General features: G+C 44.2%; 1 protein-coding gene across 1 annotated transcript in view; it reads right to left on the bottom strand.

Moving 5' to 3' along the window:
* Positions 1-17,246, bottom strand: part of ELAVL3 (ELAV like RNA binding protein 3) — a 51,511-nt gene that overhangs the window by 20,739 nt on the left and 13,526 nt on the right. The gene's annotated exons all lie outside the window — the stretch shown is intronic.

The following is a 17,246-nucleotide window of genomic DNA, read 5'->3' as shown; positions in this document are numbered from 1 at the left end:
ACCTCTTAGTACACACACATGCTGCTGCAGACTTTTAGTACACACACATGCTGCTGCAGAACCCTATTTGTACACACACATGCTGCTGTAGAACCTCATAGTACACACATGCTGCTGCAGAACCTCATAGTACGCACACACGTACTGCAGAACCTCTTAGTACACACACATGCTGCTGCAGAACCTCTTTGTACACACACATGCTGCTGCAGAACCTCTTTGTACACACACATGCTGCTGCAGAACATCTTACTACACACATGCTGCTGGAGAACCTCTTAGTACACACACATCCTGCTGCGGAAGCCCTTAGCACACACACATGCTGCTGCAGAACCTCGCATCAATATCCGACTGACAACTATTCTCGGCATTGGCTTGCGTCTGAGATAGGAGGTTATGTAGCAGCTAAGGCATCTTATAACACCTGCCTTAGCTGCTGCAGAGCCTCTTGGTAAATCTTGGTAGACCTTTGTCAGCGATAGATGCGAAGCTCATAGAACCTGTCTAAAAAGAGGTTCTGCAGCAGGTGAGGTGGGTATCATGCCCTTCTTTGCCCAGTGGTATAACTTGAAGCAACTACCCTGGGCCATTTATAATATTAAGGTCTTCTTATGTGGCTGAGGGACCTTTGGGCCCCTTCAGGCACCAGGGCCCGGGTGCAGATGCTACCTCTGCCCCCCAATAGGCGGCCTGCTCTTAGATGCTGCCCCAGCTGCTGCAGAACAGCAATTAACACCCGCTGATCGGTGACATTTTGTCTTGCTGTATACAGTGCCATGTAATATGATGGCACTATAAAAGTTGACAATCTGCGCTGCCACTGGTTACACAGGGGTAAAGGCCTTCACTGATTTTCATTTTGTAATGAAAAGCTGTCTTGGTGGCCCCTAGCAACCAATCACAGCGCAGTTTTCATTTGTCAAGGGCAGGATATAAAATGAAAACTGCGCTGTGATTGGTTGCTATGGGTGACAAAGACCGTTTCACATGCTGATTGTCCTCCTATGTTCCCTTCTGACAGAGACACATAAAACTTGTTCAAGCACGTCACGAGTGTGCCATCCACCCTTGCTTCTCACAGGCCGCCATCATGTAAAAGACAGGACATCTGTGTAGATGTAATTAGCCCGGCAGCCGGGAATAAGCAGGACGTCTTTAACAAGATTTCAGCCGCATTATGCCTTAAAGACCCTTCTCATCCTCCAGGCCGGGATTAAGGGGGAGAGGGAAAGCTTTAAACTCATTACAGGCCAAGACCCTTTGTCCATGGCGACGAATGGGTTAAAGACGAGGCTCCCCCCTCCCCCATATTTTTCTGAATCAAACCCCTTCAAGCGAATCTTTATCCTAGAATGAAATGCTGACAGTTCTTTTAACTGGGTACCAAGACATTGCCAGTGACCCAGATATGTAAAGGCGGCATCAGGACCGCTTCTATATATAGCAGGAATTACACCGCTAGTCAACCCATCAGCACATCATCATCATAATCATCATCATCACAGTGAATTAGTAATAAGTGATGATAATAATAATAAGTGTATTAGTAAAAAGGGATAAAATAAAGTGTATTAGTATAAAGTGATAAAAATGATAGTGTATTAGTAATAATTGATGATGATAATAATAATGATAAGTGTATTAGTAATACATAATAATCGTAATAATAGTGTATTAGTAATAAGTGATAATAATAATAATAATAATAATCACAGTGTATTAGTAATAAGTGATGATAATAATAATAATAAGTGTATAAGTAAAAAGTGATAAAAATAATGATAATGTATTAGTAATACATAATAATAGTAATAATAATCATCACCATAGTGTATAAGTAAAAAGTGATAATAATAATAATTATAGTAATAATAGTGTATTAGTAATATGTGATAATAATAGTAGTAGTAATAATAATAATAATAATAATATTATAATAATAATTACTACTACCACCCCCTCCCCCCAGGTACCCAATAATGTTGAAGCACCACCGGTGGAACAGCTATAAGGGAGCAGAAGTAACAGCTGCATCCTGGACCTGGCACCTAGGGTGGCAGCCAGAGACCCTCTACCACACAAGAAGAGATGGGGGTCATGCTTCAGATTTTGCACTGGGGCCCCCGGAGCTTCAAGTTGTCTAAAAGTCGATCACAGAAAGTCATAATTATCACAACTGGGGTGCGTCTATGGCCATTTCAGTTTTCATATTGTGATTTTCTTTTAAAGGAGTTGTCCCACAAAAAATATTCTACAGTTTTCAAACCAGCCCCTGGATCTGAATACTTTTGTAATTGCATGTAATTAAAATTTAGCATAGCCACTGAGTTATTTAATAAAATGTATCTGTATAGCGCCACCTGCTGTTTGCTTTTTTTTTCAAATTTCTCTGTCCTGCTCACTGAGATGGCCGCACATGCTCAGTTTTATCCATCAGCTGTGTCCTGAGCTGTGATAGGGAGAAAGCTGTAGCAGAAAAGACACGCCTCCTGATCTCCAGCAGAAAGGACACTCCCTTGAGATGCCAGCTTGATATAAATCTATCAGAGCAATGAATGGGGAGATCTATGGACCCTTGTGAGGTACAGGGCTGGTTCTAGCTTTGTTAGAAAGAGATTGTCATGTACTATAGGATGTCTGATTTTTATTTTTTACATTAATCATGGCATAAAAAAGTCACAGAAGGAGCAGCAGAGACAATATCTGACAATATCTGCCACCCAGTAGATTACATCACTGGACCAAACCATTTTGTAATGCTGTAGAAAGGGGTAGACTTAAAGGGTCAAAATCCTCCTTGAAGTTGTGACCTCTGTCACCGCCAGTTCTGTGAGAAGGTCTGTTAGACGTTCTTCTCTACCTCTTGCATGAGGTTCTTTGTTTTGGTTTCACTTTGTCATCTCCTTTCCTTCTCCCAGCTGTCACCTATTTACACTAATTGTCTCCCTTTATATTCCCTCCCATACTGCCTCACTTTGCGGTTTATACTTCTTCCTAGATGAGTTGTTCACTGCTGGAAGCTGCTACTGCTGATTCCTCAGATAAGTCCTTTTCCTTTATTTGTGTTTCCTTGCTGGCTTGATTCTAGGTGACCCTGACTCCGTCCGTATTAAGTGCAGGGAGCCGGTGGTCGTGTCCCCTCACTATTATAGGGTTTTCAGGTGTCACACAGTATAAGGTACGTGGGCATGCAATCGTCTACCATAAAGATCTTTGCATGGGCATAGCAGTCAGGGAGAGCTCTAAAGGTTTTATAGGGCTCACCCATATGCTCCTTAGTTTGTGATCAAGCCAGTTGGATGTTTTATTTATAAGTTCCAGCTTTCTGCATCACCATCCATGACAACCTTTTTTTGCATGATGCCATACTGTATCGCCCTCGTGGTCTTTTGTGCCATGGTGTGTCAACCCACATTCATTCCATTGTAGCTGGTGGTAGATGCCAAACCTGTGACTTCTGTCTTAAAGGGGTTATTCCATGAATAATGTAAAAAATGACAGTCTGACATCATATAGTACATGGCAGTCTCTTTCTAACAAAGCCTCGAACCAGCCCTGAACCTCACAGGGATCCAGAGCTTCTGCCATTTATTGCTCCAATTTCTCTGCTAGATTTATTTCACACTGGAAGCTCGGGGTTCGTGTCCTTTCTCAGGGGGTTGTGTCTTTTCTGCTGCAGCTAGTGGCAATTAAAGGATGGAACTGAACATGTGCTTCCATGTCAGTGACCTGGACAAAGAATTTTGAAAAAGGGCAAACAGCAGGTAGCGCTATACATATTTATTTTCTTGATTAACTCAGTGGCTATACAACATTTTTAATTACATGCAATTATAAAAGTATTCAGATGCAGGGGCTGGTTTGAAAAATGTAGAATATCTTTTGTGGGACAACCCCTTTAACTATGATGTATAATTTATAGTATGGTTGTATTCATATTGGGCAGAAGGACCTCTAGGATCTCTCAGGCTCCAGTCCCCAGGTGCAAATGAAACTTCTGGACTCCTTGTAGATATGCCCAAGACAGACCCTAGGAAACCAGTGTATCAATGTCGGGAAGAACCCAGTTCCTAGATCCTCCAGGACCTTTATTACATCAAGACTGGCTATATAATGGCCAATCCTATTCTGAGTTGGTTGCCTATTGCATGTCACAGTGAGGTGGTATAACTTGAAGCTCCTAGGCCCCAATGAAAATCTGCATAAGGGCCCTCATCTGCAACTTGCCAATGCTGGTGATTAGATGTGATAGAGGGAACTCCAGGTGCAACTGCTACCTCCTTTAGCTACGGTTTTGAGGTCAAGTCATGAAGACGTTGCCCACAGTGTCGGACTTGGGTACTTAGGGCCCACCAGTGTAACTGATTCTGGGGGCCCACCTTAGGGCTCCTGCACACAAACTTATTTTTTTTCCATGTCTGTACCGTTCACTTCACTTCAATGGGGCTGCAAAATTTTTTTTAAATGACTCTGTGTGCATTCCGTGTCTGTATGTTCGCATGGCCGTTCTGCAAAATGATAGAACATGTCCTATTATTGTCAGCAATACAGACAAGGATAGGACTGTTCTATTAGAGGCCGGCTGTTCTGTTCCGCATAATGTGGAATGCACACACCCGATATCCATGTTTTGCGGATCCGCAATTTTCAGACTGCAAAACACCCAACGGTCGTGTGCATAAGCACTTACAGTGATAAAAATATTAAAGATGGAGTATGATGGCAGACATTCACAGCAAAATGCACAAACATACATGTGGCAGAATTTACATATACATGGATATCCTGCACTTAAGTCAGTCAGAAACAAGACAAATGCAGCGCACACCAATCACTCATTGGACACATGTGGCACACAAGACACTTATACATGGGTCACATGCCACTGATGCATATGTCACATGCTGCACATACACCACTGATACATTGAACATATACAGCACACACCAATCACACTATGGAAACACGCAATGCACACACCAAGACATTTATGACTAGCCCTATTAAGTGTAGCACACTTAAAGGGGTTAAAGGGGTTGTCTCACTTCAGAAATTGGCATTTATCATGTAGAGAAAGTTAATACAAGGCACTTACTAATGTATTGTGATTGTCCATATTAACTCTTTTCCATCACATTATACACAGCACCTATCCGTGGTTTTGACCACTCTGCAATCCAGCAGCGGTGGCCGTGCTTACACATTATAGGTAAAGGTGTTGGCCTATGCGCACTTCCAGCCTTTCCTTATAGTGTGTAAGCACGGCCACCACTGCTGGATTACACGGTGGTAATAACCACGGATACATGCTGTGTATAATGTGATGGAAAAGAGTTAATATGGACAAGGAGGCAATATGGAGTATCACAATACATTAGTAAGTGCCTTGTATTAACTGCATGATAAATGCCATTTACTGAAGTGAGACAAACCCTTTAACCTCTTTAAGCATAAATGTCTGGCATGAAATTTACGAAATCTTAACCTCCTCATATTGTACATAATCTACATAATGACCTATCACCTATCTACAGGATAGGTGATAAATATCAGACTGCTGGGGTCTGACTGCTAGAAAGCCCACTGATCATGAAAAAAGGGGTCCTGAGACATTCAATTACATTACCACCAATCTATTTACACAAGGGTCTTAAGGCCACATTCCCTTGATCATGGGGGTCCCAGCAGTCAGACCCCCATCAATTACACACTTATCACCTGTCGTGTCATAGCTGTTGGACCTTTTCACATTCCCTATCCTTAAAGGTTTTCTTTGGGTGTAAAAAAAAATAATTTAAATTTAAAATCTGGCCCAAAATATGTGTCAAACTAAAAAAGAAATGCTCGCGGGTATCCACAGGATCAGGGATAACTAAGTGATCCATGGGGGTCTGAACGCTGGAGCCCCCACTGATCCCCCTTCTTGATTGAGTGGCAGGTCGAGCATATGCCCTGCCTCTCCATCCATTCCCTATGGGGTCACTGGAGATGGCGGAGTACAGCGCTGGCTATTTCCAGTGGTCCCAAAGAGAATGATTGGAGCAGCAGGGCGTATGTGTGGCCTGCCACACCATCAAAAAGGGGGAACATAACCTTTAACAAAGCCCAAGCAAAGGTGCTAGAGGAGCAACATGAGCAAAGGGCACAAACGGAGGGTCATAATTGAAATAGAGGCATTAGGGTCACCTGAGGCAGGGTAATAGTGGGGATCCTGGAGCAGCGGTAACTGGAGAAGAGGCAATATTAGCGATGCATTTAGAGTGGGGGCATCTGGAGATGTGGCACTTATGGGGGTGCACCTAAAGCAGAGGATTGGGGGGACCTAGGGCAGAGTCCCTCAATGCCACTTTGAACTCTGCAGAGAGCAGCACACATACACAGATCTGAGTCTACTATAAACAAATCCCCTATTTCCCCCTTACAGTCTCCTACAGTTCACTACTGTCAAACACCTGAGAAATCAGCCCAGCACCGCAGAGGAGTCTTTCTCTCCAGCAACCACAGTTTTTTGACAACAGGGAGGGCAGGAGGATGGCCAGACATGTTCTCCCCTCCTTCACTGCCAGCAGCCCGGGAAGTTTAAAAGATACAGCGGGGCCTCCTGTACAATGTACACCAGTAGGAGGCTGCATCACTGTGCGATACTGCCTCCTAGTGGCTACAATAATTATCTCTCCTGAGAAAGAAGAGAAATAATTACTCCTCCGTCTTATCTCTGGCGCAGGAGACTGGGGGGCCTACCGAGGAATCCCCCACCTCCCCGGTGGGCCAGTCCGAGCCTGGTTGCCCATTATCTAAAAGAGATATTTCCTAACGTGCAGACATTGTAGGATGTCTGCTATGGATTGTGGTTGCTCCCACAGGTTCAAGAGCAGCATGGACTCCCCAACAGCACAGAAGATAAAAACATGGGCTGGTACATGGGTCAAAAAGAAAAAAGACACAGCAAGTTCATCAAAATGTATCATGGTGAGTGTGCAGACAAAAGTTATTTGTATGACAATCCCATTGGAATCACAGTTGCAACCTTGACGGTTGTGACCACCATTAATGAATCTTAAAGGAGTTCTCCAATTAAGGGCGTTTTCTCCTCAAAACATAAAAAACATAGGGGCAGTGCTGGCAGTGGATCCGCCGAAATTATGAAGAGGCGTCGGCCATCCAGCTCCAGTCTAAATGTAAGCCATCTTCTGAACTGTCTGACATTTAGACCATTTTCTACGACTAAAACAGCATAGAAAATGGTAAATAAGACGGGCCTGCTGGGCCGTCCCCTTCCCCGCCCACGCCATGCTGAATTTTAGACCTGGTGTGATAGGGGTTAAATTGCAATCAGCGCCAGAAATACACCTAATATAGGGTATTTGTGGTTAATAAATTACCCCCATAAACTTTGAGTTGCCTCTCTATCTCTCCTTTTAAAAATTTCTTGGTTATAATTTTATGGTTTCTCCCCTCAAAGCTTTCCAGATGGGAAAACAGGAAGTTCAGCCACTACAGATCCTATAGAGGCGGTCACTTTTCTATATCTTCTTCATCTGCCTGGTTACACATTAAAACAGCCTTTAATTTATTTATTTAAAAAATCTGATTAATAAGGCAGATTTTCTGCCATCAGATCGGTGCCATTCCAGTTTAGAGCGCAAGACCTGAGAAATCTCAGACATATTGGTTTCTAGGGGCGTGCTGCCAAACAACCCCATCTAAAACTGTAGCTGTGCGGCAGTGTATCCATAGCAATCAGTCTCACGCGATTCAGCTAACTGGCACGGTGATCATAGCAGATAATGAGGAAGGTGGCACAGCAGGGGTCACATCTTAAAGAGGACCTTTCATTACAATAAAAAATCTAAACTAAGTATACAGACATGGGGAGCGGCGCCCAGGGATCTCCCTGCACTTACTATTATCCCTGGGCGCCGCTCCGTTCTCCCGGTATAGGCTCCGATATCTTCAGATTTTTGGCTCAACTGGGAGGAGCCTGCTCTTGTTCTCCTGGGCGTCTCCTTGTTCTCCTGGCCAATCGCAGCGCTCAGCTCATAGCCTGGGAGAAAAAAACCTCTCAGGCTATGAGCTGAGCGCTGCGATTGGCCAGCGCTACAGCCTGGGAGAAGGAGACGCCCAGGAGAACAAGAGCAGGCTCCTCCCGGTTGAGCCGAAAATCTGAAGATACCGGAGCCTATACCGGGAGAACGGAGCGGCGCCCAGGGATAATAGTAAGTGCAGGGAGATCCCTGGGCGCCGCTCCCCATGTCTGTATACTTAGTTTAGATTTTTTTATCGTAATGAAAGGTCCTCTTTAACATTCCCTATGTCAACTTGCTTTATTAATCAGATTTTTTATTTTTTTTATAAATAACTTTAGGTGAAGAACCATGGAGAAAGTGACACGGCATTGGTCACATTATGACCTCCCCTGTGTCATCCTGAATTATTAATCAAAATCAATAATTTTAAAGAACCAATTAAAGGGGCACTCCATTTATATAAGAACTTTGAAAACTGAAATGGTAATTTTGTTTTGTAAAATAGTTTTTGCAATTAAGAAAATAATTATTAGTAGAGCGACAAATAGGCATCGAAAATGGTGGCCAGCAGTTCTTATCTTGTTGGGTATTGGGGCCATTCACCCCTGATTTCATATAGTATATATAAAGATGCTGGTGCATTATAGGGAATATACAGTATGTATTAAGGATTAGAATTTCACATACAGTACACCTTCTGCTTAGTAGAGGTCACCCACAAAGTCAATGCTAATAAGAGTCAAACCATCTTTCATGTACATCATGCATGTTCTGGGGCCGTGTCCTGAAGCGAGGATAAAGCAATGAGACTCTTCGGTCATTTGCGCTTAGCTTGCAGCATTTTTCTGGCTTCCTTCCCAGTCAAGCAGAAAACTCAACGAATACCCCATCTTTATATAGCTGTAAGTAGTGCCCTATATATGGGGAGTGTGGACACAACCATAGGTCATCCCAAAATGTCAAAGATTCACTTCGATCCCTTAAATTAGATGAAGTGTACAAAAAGAGGCAACGGCAGCATCTTCAGTGAGTTCTTCATTGGACAAGCTTCACAGAATGTGCGCCATAAAACCAGACCGCAACGTTTCGGCCACAATGGTAGCCTTTATCAAGGCTTGTCCAATAAAGAACTCACTGAAGATGCTGCCGTGGCCTCTTTTTGTACACTATACGTGGCTCGGCTGTTGCATATCAGTGTGGTCATAAAGTCCGTGAGCGCTGCTCTACAACTGTGCTACATAAAATTAGATGAAGACGTAAAGATAATGTGACATTTCCACCACATATAAAATCTATAGTAAATAAATTAGTTTAGGCCGACTATAATAACACTGAATGCAATGGCCTCATATTGGTTTCTCAGATACAGACATAATGGCTGAGTCCAATTTTTGATAGCATGAGATGAAGAATATCCTATGGACTCATGGCCTTTTAAGGTCCAGCTTTCATATCTTGTGTCTATAGCTTCTCTGTATTCCGTCTACGTCCCCTGTGATTAATCCGATGTGCTTCAGTCTTCACAGGCCTGGTCCTGCAGCAAAGCTTTTCATTATTAGCCACCCCCTGCAATGTCTTTGCAGACATCTGTCTCGCTAGGCCTGGAATATAGGCCTGAGGCCTACTGTCCTTGTTTCCATAGAAACGGAGCATCCTATGGAGAAAGTCCTTCTGTCCTATGGAGAAAGTGCTTTGGTAAACCTGCTTGGCCATAACTCCTTTATCTCTTCCTTGAGACATAAAATGAAATCCAAAATAGAGATGACCATAATGATATTTCTCATGATTAGGGGTATTTTTCACCAGAGAACCAGTCAATGTCATTAGCATGCTTTTGTGATCAATGTGGTACCTGAGGTTTAGATCATCAGGGATGACCCAAATTTTGCATTTTCAGATGTCTGGAAGGAAGAACCTCAAGAATGGTGTACCCACAAGAGAGCTGCCCACAAGTTTGTTGCATCCAATTTCCCTTGATCCTTTGACTTTTTCGCACTTCCAACAGGGGATGCACATCTTCACAAATATGGTCTGTTCTAAGCAAGCAAAGTCCGAAAAGACTCAAAGATCCCCGACCCAGAGCTTTGGACTGACCAAGTATATGTCCCTCTGATTTTGGGTGATCTATGCAAGAAGCAGCTTTTATTTGACAGCCGCTCCGTTTGTGGATTCCTGCTAAAAGATGGCCAATACTGCCAACAGAAGAGCTAGGACTATCACAGGACTATCCTTCTGGGAGAAAGCCCAGTAGTTGACAATCAATACATTTGAAGGTGGTGATGGGCTCCCAAATCCTCATTTCAAAAGAGCACCAAATTTGACATTCTACGTTTTTTCAAACCAGAGCCTGGATCTGAATACTGTTTTTTGCACGTAATTAAAAATGTAGCAAACCCATTTATTCAATAAATTGCATCTCTATAGTACCACTTAGGGTGCATTCACACGTCAGTATTTTTACCTTTCCAGATAAACGTTCCTGTTTTTTGCGGATCCGAAAATCTGGATGACATGAGGATGCTTTTAGCATGTCATCCGCATTTTTGACGGCTCCATTGACTAGAATGGGATGACGGAACGCAAAATCGGACAAATAGTAGGACAGGGTATATTTTTTTTCCAGGATCCGAATAACGGAACCCACGGAACGGAACGGAATCACGGATTCGGAGAGCACCATGAGTGCTGTCCAATTATTTGCGGATTCCATTGAAAATGAATGGATCCGCATAACGTTCCGTTTTTAATCGTAACGGATGCGGAACACCAAAACGGACATGTGAATGGACCCTTACTGTTTGTTCTTTTCCTTGTTTCTCTGTCCACCTCAGTAATATCACTGAGGTGGTCGCACATGCTCATTTCCATCCTGTAACTGCCACCAGCCAAATCTACTGTTAGAAGCTGTGACAGTTACAGCAGAGAGCTGCAGTAGAAAGGACGCAACCCTTCAGTACCCCTTAACTGTCAGACTTAAAGAGGACCTATCACTAGAATAAAACATCTAAACTAAGTATTCAGACATGGAGAGCGGCGCCCAGGGATCCCCCTGCACTTACTGTTATACCTGGGCGCCGCTCCGTTCTCCCGTTATAGCCTCCGGTATCTTCATACTTAGGCTCCACCCAGGGGAACCTGCCGCGGTCTCCTTCTCCCATGCTGTAGCGCTGGCCAATCGCAGCGCTCGGCTCATAGCCTGAGAGGCTTTTTTTCTCTCAGGCTATGAGCTGAGCGCTGCGATTTGCCAGCGCTACAACATGGAAGAATGAGACGCCGGCAGGTTCCCCTGGGTGGAGCCTAAGTATGAAGATACCGGAGGCTATAACGGGAGAACGGAGCGGCGCCCAGGTATAACAGTAAGTGCAGGGGGATCCCTGGGCGCCGCTCTCCATGTCTGTATAGTCAGTTTAGAGGTTTTATTCTAGTGAAAGGTCCTCTTTAACTAAATCTAGCAGAACACTTGGACCAATGAATGGTGAGATCTCTGGATCCATGTGAAGTACAGGGCTGGTTCTAGCTTTGTTAGAAATATATTGTCATGTACTATACTGTATATTGAATGATTTTCAGTTTTTAGATTAATTATGGCATAACCCCTTTAAGGTGTGTACATATCTGGGCAGTTTTCCAGGAGGGACCTAAAGGAAGGCATATTCTAAGGCCTGTTTTTAGCCTGTTCCAGTGCATTTGCAGTCCACCAAGAGGTATAAAGGGCAGTGGCGTAGCATGGGGGGGGAGGGGGGGGGGCGGGGGGGTCAAATTGCAGGGAGCGCCAGGCAGCAGGAATTTCAATGAGGGCCATGGGAGCCTATGGCTCCCGTCCCCTCCGTTATGCCTCATATGCTTCAGGCCACTCTGTCTGGCTCTAGCACAGTACTGTTTCACGGTAGGGTTGGGGGATGAGATTGAGAATATGGCCCACCCTGCCACATCCTGGCCCCAGACTTCAGGTCACACTGTGCATGTTCTGAATTCTGGGGGCTCACACCCATCTACTACATTATCTGTACTCAGAGAGTTATCACTGTTATCTGTGGTGTTACATAGGACTGCAGGTGACATCTACTACATTATCTGTACTCAGAGAGTTATCACTGTGTTATCTGTGGTGTTACATAGGACTGCAGGTGATATCTACTACATTATCTGTACTCAGAGAGTTATCACTGTTCTCTGTGGTGTTACATAGGACTGCAGGTGACATCTACTACATTATCTGTACTTAGAGAGTTATCACTGTGTTATCTGTGGTGTTACATAGGACTGCAGGTGATATCTACTACATTATCTGTAATCAGAGAGTTATCACTGTTATCTGTGGTGTTACATAGGACTGCAGGTGATATCTACTACATTATCTGTACTCAGAGAGTTATCACTGTTATCTGTGGTGTTACATAGGACTGCAGATGATATCTACTACATTATCTGTACTCAGAGAGTTATCACAGTTATCTGTGGTGTTACATAGGACTGTTCCGGCGGGTGAACAGCCTGTTGGTTCCGTCCTACTGCTAGTTCACGTGTGCCCCCGGACTGCCGCTCCGTCCCGACTGACTATAATGGGGGCGGGGGCAGAGTTCCGTCAGCAGCACGGCAGTGCACGCCGAGAGGCAGCCGGACTAAAAGTACTGCATGCCTCCGCCCGCCGCCCCCATTATAGTCAATGGGGACGGAGCGGCAGTCCGGGGGCACACGTGAACTAGCGGCAGGATGGATCCAACTGTGTATACCTGTCATGGTGTAGTAGTAGTAGTATCAGGAGGAGATGTGTGTACTGTACCTGTACTGTGTATACCTGTCATGGTGTAGTAGTAGTATCAGGAGGAGATGTGTGTACTGTACCTGTACTGTGTATACCTGTCATGGTGTAGTAGTAGTAGTATCAGGAGGAGATGTGTGTACTGTACCTGTACTGTGTATACCTGTCATGGTGTAGTAGTAGTGTGAGGAGGAGATGTGTGTACTGTACCTGTACTGTGTATACCTGTCATGGTGTAGTAATAGTGTGAGGAGGAGATGTGTGTACTGTACCTGTACTGTGTATACCTGTCATGGTGTAGTAGTAGTGCGAGGAGGAGATGTGTGTACTGTACCTGTACTGTGTATACCTGTCATGGTATAGTAGTAGTAGTGTGAGGAGGAGATGTGTGTACTGTACCTGTACTGTGTATACCTGTCACTGTGTAGTAGTAGTGTGAGGAGGAGATGTGTGTACTGTACCTGTACTGTGTATACCTGTCATGGTGTAGTAGTAGTAGTGTGAGGAGGAGATGTGTGTGCTATACCTGAACTGTGTATACCTGTCATGGTGTAGTAGTAGTATCAGGAGGAGATGTGTGTGCTGTACCTGTACTGTGTATACCTGTCATGGTGTAGTAGTAGTAGTATCAGGAGGAGATGTGTGTACTGTACCTGTACTGTGTATACCTGTCATGGTGTAGTAGTAGTATCAGGAGGAGATGTGTGTACTGTACCTGTACTGTGTATACCTGTCATGGTGTAGTAGTAGTATCAGGAGGAGATGTGTGTACTGTACCTGTACTGTATATACCTGTCATGGTGTAGTAGTAGTATCAGGAGGAGATGTGTGTGCTGTACCTGTACTGTGTATACCTGTCCTGGTGTAGTAGTAGTGTGAGGAGGAGATGTGTGTACTGTACCTGTACTGTGTATACCTGTCATGGTGTAGTAGTAGTATCAGGAGGAGATGTGTGTGCTGTACCTGTACTGTGTATACCTGTCATGGTGTAGTAGTAGTGTGAGGAGGAGATGTGTGTACTGTACCTGTACTGTGTATACCTGTCATGGTGTAGTAGTGTGAGGAGGAGATGTGTGTACTGTACCTGTACTGTGTATACCTGTCATGGTGTAGTAGTGTGGGGAGGAGATGTGTGTACTGTACCTGTGCTGTGTATACCTGTCATGGTGTAGTAGTAGTGTGAGGAGGAGATGTGTGTACTGTACCTGTACTGTGTATACCTGTCATGGTGTAGTAGTAGTAGTATCAGGAGGAGATGTGTGTACTGTACCTGTGCTGTGTATACCTGTCATGGTGTAGTAGTAGTGTGAGGAGGAGATGTGTGTACTGTACCTGTACTGTGTATACCTGTCATGGTGTAGTAGTAGTAGTATCAGGAGGAGATGTGTGTACTGTACCTGTGCTGTGTATACCTGTCATGGTGTAGTAGTAGTGTGAGGAGGAGATGTGTGTACTGTACCTGCACTGTGTATACCTGTCATGGTGTAGTAGTAGTGTGAGGAGGAGATGTGTGTACTGTACCTGTACTGTGTATACCTGTCATGGTGTAGTAGTAGTGTGAGGAGGAGATGTGTATACTGTACCTGTACTGTGTATACCTGTCATGGTGTAGTAGTGTGGGGAGGAGATGTGTGTACTGTACCTGTGCTGTGTATACCTGTCATGGTGTAGTAGTAGTGTGAGGAGGAGATGTGTGTACTGTACCTGTACTGTGTATACCTGTCATGGTGTAGTAGTAGTAGTAGTATCAGGAGGAGATGTGTGTACTGTACCTGTGCTGTGTATACCTGTCATGGTGTAGTAGTAGTATCAGGAGGAGATGTGTGTACTGTACCTGTGCTGTGTATACCTGTCATGGTGTAGTAGTAGTATCAGGAGGAGATGTGTGTACTGTACCTGTACTGTGTATACCTGTCATGGTGTAGTAGTAGTAGTAGTATCAGGAGGAGATGTGTGTACTGTACCTGTGCTGTGTATACCTGTCATGGTGTAGTAGTAGTATCAGGAGGAGATGTGTGTACTGTACCTGTACTGTGTATACCTGTCATGGTGTAGTAGTAGTATCAGGAGGAGATGTGTGTACTGTACCTGTACTGTGTATACCTGTCCTGGTGTAGTAGTAGTAGTAGTATCAGGAGGAGATGTGTGTACTGTACCTGTGCTGTGTATACCTGTCATGGTGTAGTAGTAGTATCAGGAGAAGATGTGTGTACTGTACCTGTACTGTGTATACCTGTCATGGTGCAGTAGTGGTATGAGGAGGAGATGTGTGTACTGTACCTGTGCTGTGTATACCTGTCCTGGTGTAGTAGTAGTAGTAGTATCAGGAGGAGATGTGTGTACTGTACCTGTACTGTGTATACCTGTCATGGTGTAGTTATAGTGTGAGGAGGAGATGTGTGTACTGTACCTGTACTGTGTATACCTGTCATGGTGCAGTAGTGGTATGAGGAGATGTAGTAGAAAGTGACGCAGTGGTGATGTGTGTTATATATGGTGGTAGAAGCCCATGCATGTCATGGTGCAGTGCTATACGAGGTTACGTGCACTCTGTGTATGTCATTTCCAGTGACTATAGTGACAGCGGATGCGGCACATGTGACAGTGTAGCAGTGCGTGCGCTGGGTGATGAGCATTGCTGCAGCCTACACAGTCTGAGTTTTTCAGGTGAATGCACAGAGATCTCACAGTATAAAAATAACCCAGGTGTATAAAATCATCTCACAAAAATAGCTGCTCTCCTTCCCCTCCTGTGCAGGCATCTATGAATAGAGAAGAGACAGCGAGGAGGGGATCGGAGCAGATCTGAACAAAGCCGCACAAATACAGAGGATAATGACTATAGGAGAGAGGGTGCCTGTCACAGGTTCTGCCATGATGCAGGTGCAGAGACAATTATAACACAGCAGCATCTGCTAGAACCGTCTCATCATCGTACGTAATAGAAAATGGTCACAATAGCATCAGAAAATACTATATCCAATACAGTTACCAATGCACTGCACCTTTTTCCCATGAAGCTTTAGTGGCATGCATGTGTGCTCCAATAACAGTGGCACCAGTCACGTGAACACAGGACAGTAACCCACAGGCTATAACACATACGCTGACCTACAGGCAAACTCCAAAATGAAGACCCCCTCTGATAGACACTTGTCCCTGTTACAGTCAAATTGGTCAACTGAGATTGTGAAAGTTTTTGGAACATGTATAGTTTTGATCAGCGATATTACTCCTGGTGTCACAGAGATAGGACAAAAGTAGCTGTGGCCTGTGTATACCTGTCATAGCGAAGTAGTAGTAGTAATGTGAGAAGGAGATGTGTACTGTAGCTGTGCTGTGTATACCTGTCATGGTGTAGTAGTAATGTCAGAAGGAGATGTGTGTACTGTTCCTGTACTGTGTATACCTGTCATGGTGTAGTAGTGTGAGGAGGAGATGTGTGTACTGTACCTGTACTGTGTATACCTGTCATGGTGTAGTAGTAATGTCAGAAGGAGATGTGTGTACTGTTCCTGTACTGTGTATACCTGTCATGGTGTAGTAGTAATGTGAGAAGGAGATGTGTGTACTGTACCTGTACTGTGTATACCTGTCATGGTGTAGTAGTAGTGTGAGGAGGATATGTGTGTACTGTACATGTACTGTGTATACCTGTCATGGTGTAGTAGTAGTAGTGTGAGGAGGAGATGTGTGTACTGTACCTGTACTGTGTATACCTGTCATGGTGTAGTAGTGTGAGGAGAAGATGTGTGTGCTGTACCTGTACTGTGTATACCTGTCATGGTGTAGTAATAGTGTGAGGAGGAGATGTGTGTACTGTACCTGTACTGTGTATACCTGTCATAGCGAAGTAGTAGTAGTAATGTGAGAAGGAGATGTGTACTGTAGCTGTGCTGTGTATACCTGTCATGGTGTAGTAGTAATGTGAGAAGGAGATGTGTGTACTGTTCCTGTACTGTGTATACCTGTCATGGTGTAGTAGTAATGTGAGAAGGAGATGTGTGTACTGTACCTGTACTGTGTATACCTGTCATGGTGTAGTAGTAGTGTGAGGAGGATATGTGTGTACTGTACATGTACTGTGTATACCTGTCATGCTGTAGTAGTAGTATCAAAAGGAGATGTGTGTACTGTACCTGTACTGTGTATACCTGTCATGGTGTAGTAGTAGTAGTATCAGGAGGAGATGTGTGTACTGTACCTGTACTGTGTAAACCTGTCATGGTGTAGTAGTGTGAGGAGGAGATGTGTGTGCTGTACCTGTACTGTGTATACCTGTCATGGTGTAGTAATAGTGTGAGGAGGAGATGTGTGTACTGTACCTGTACTGTGTATATCTGTCATGGTGTAGTAGTAGTAGTATCAGGAGGAGATGTGTGTACTGTACCTGTACTGTGTATACCTGTCATGGTGTAGTAGTAGTAGTGTGAGGAGGAGATGTGTGTACTGTA

The sequence above is a fragment of the Bufo bufo genome, chromosome 1 (genome assembly GCF_905171765.1).
Source record: "Bufo bufo chromosome 1, aBufBuf1.1, whole genome shotgun sequence".
NCBI lineage: Eukaryota > Metazoa > Chordata > Amphibia > Anura > Bufonidae > Bufo > Bufo bufo.
Note: the sequence above shows the minus strand (reverse complement) of the source record. Positions and strands in the feature narration are given on the sequence as shown.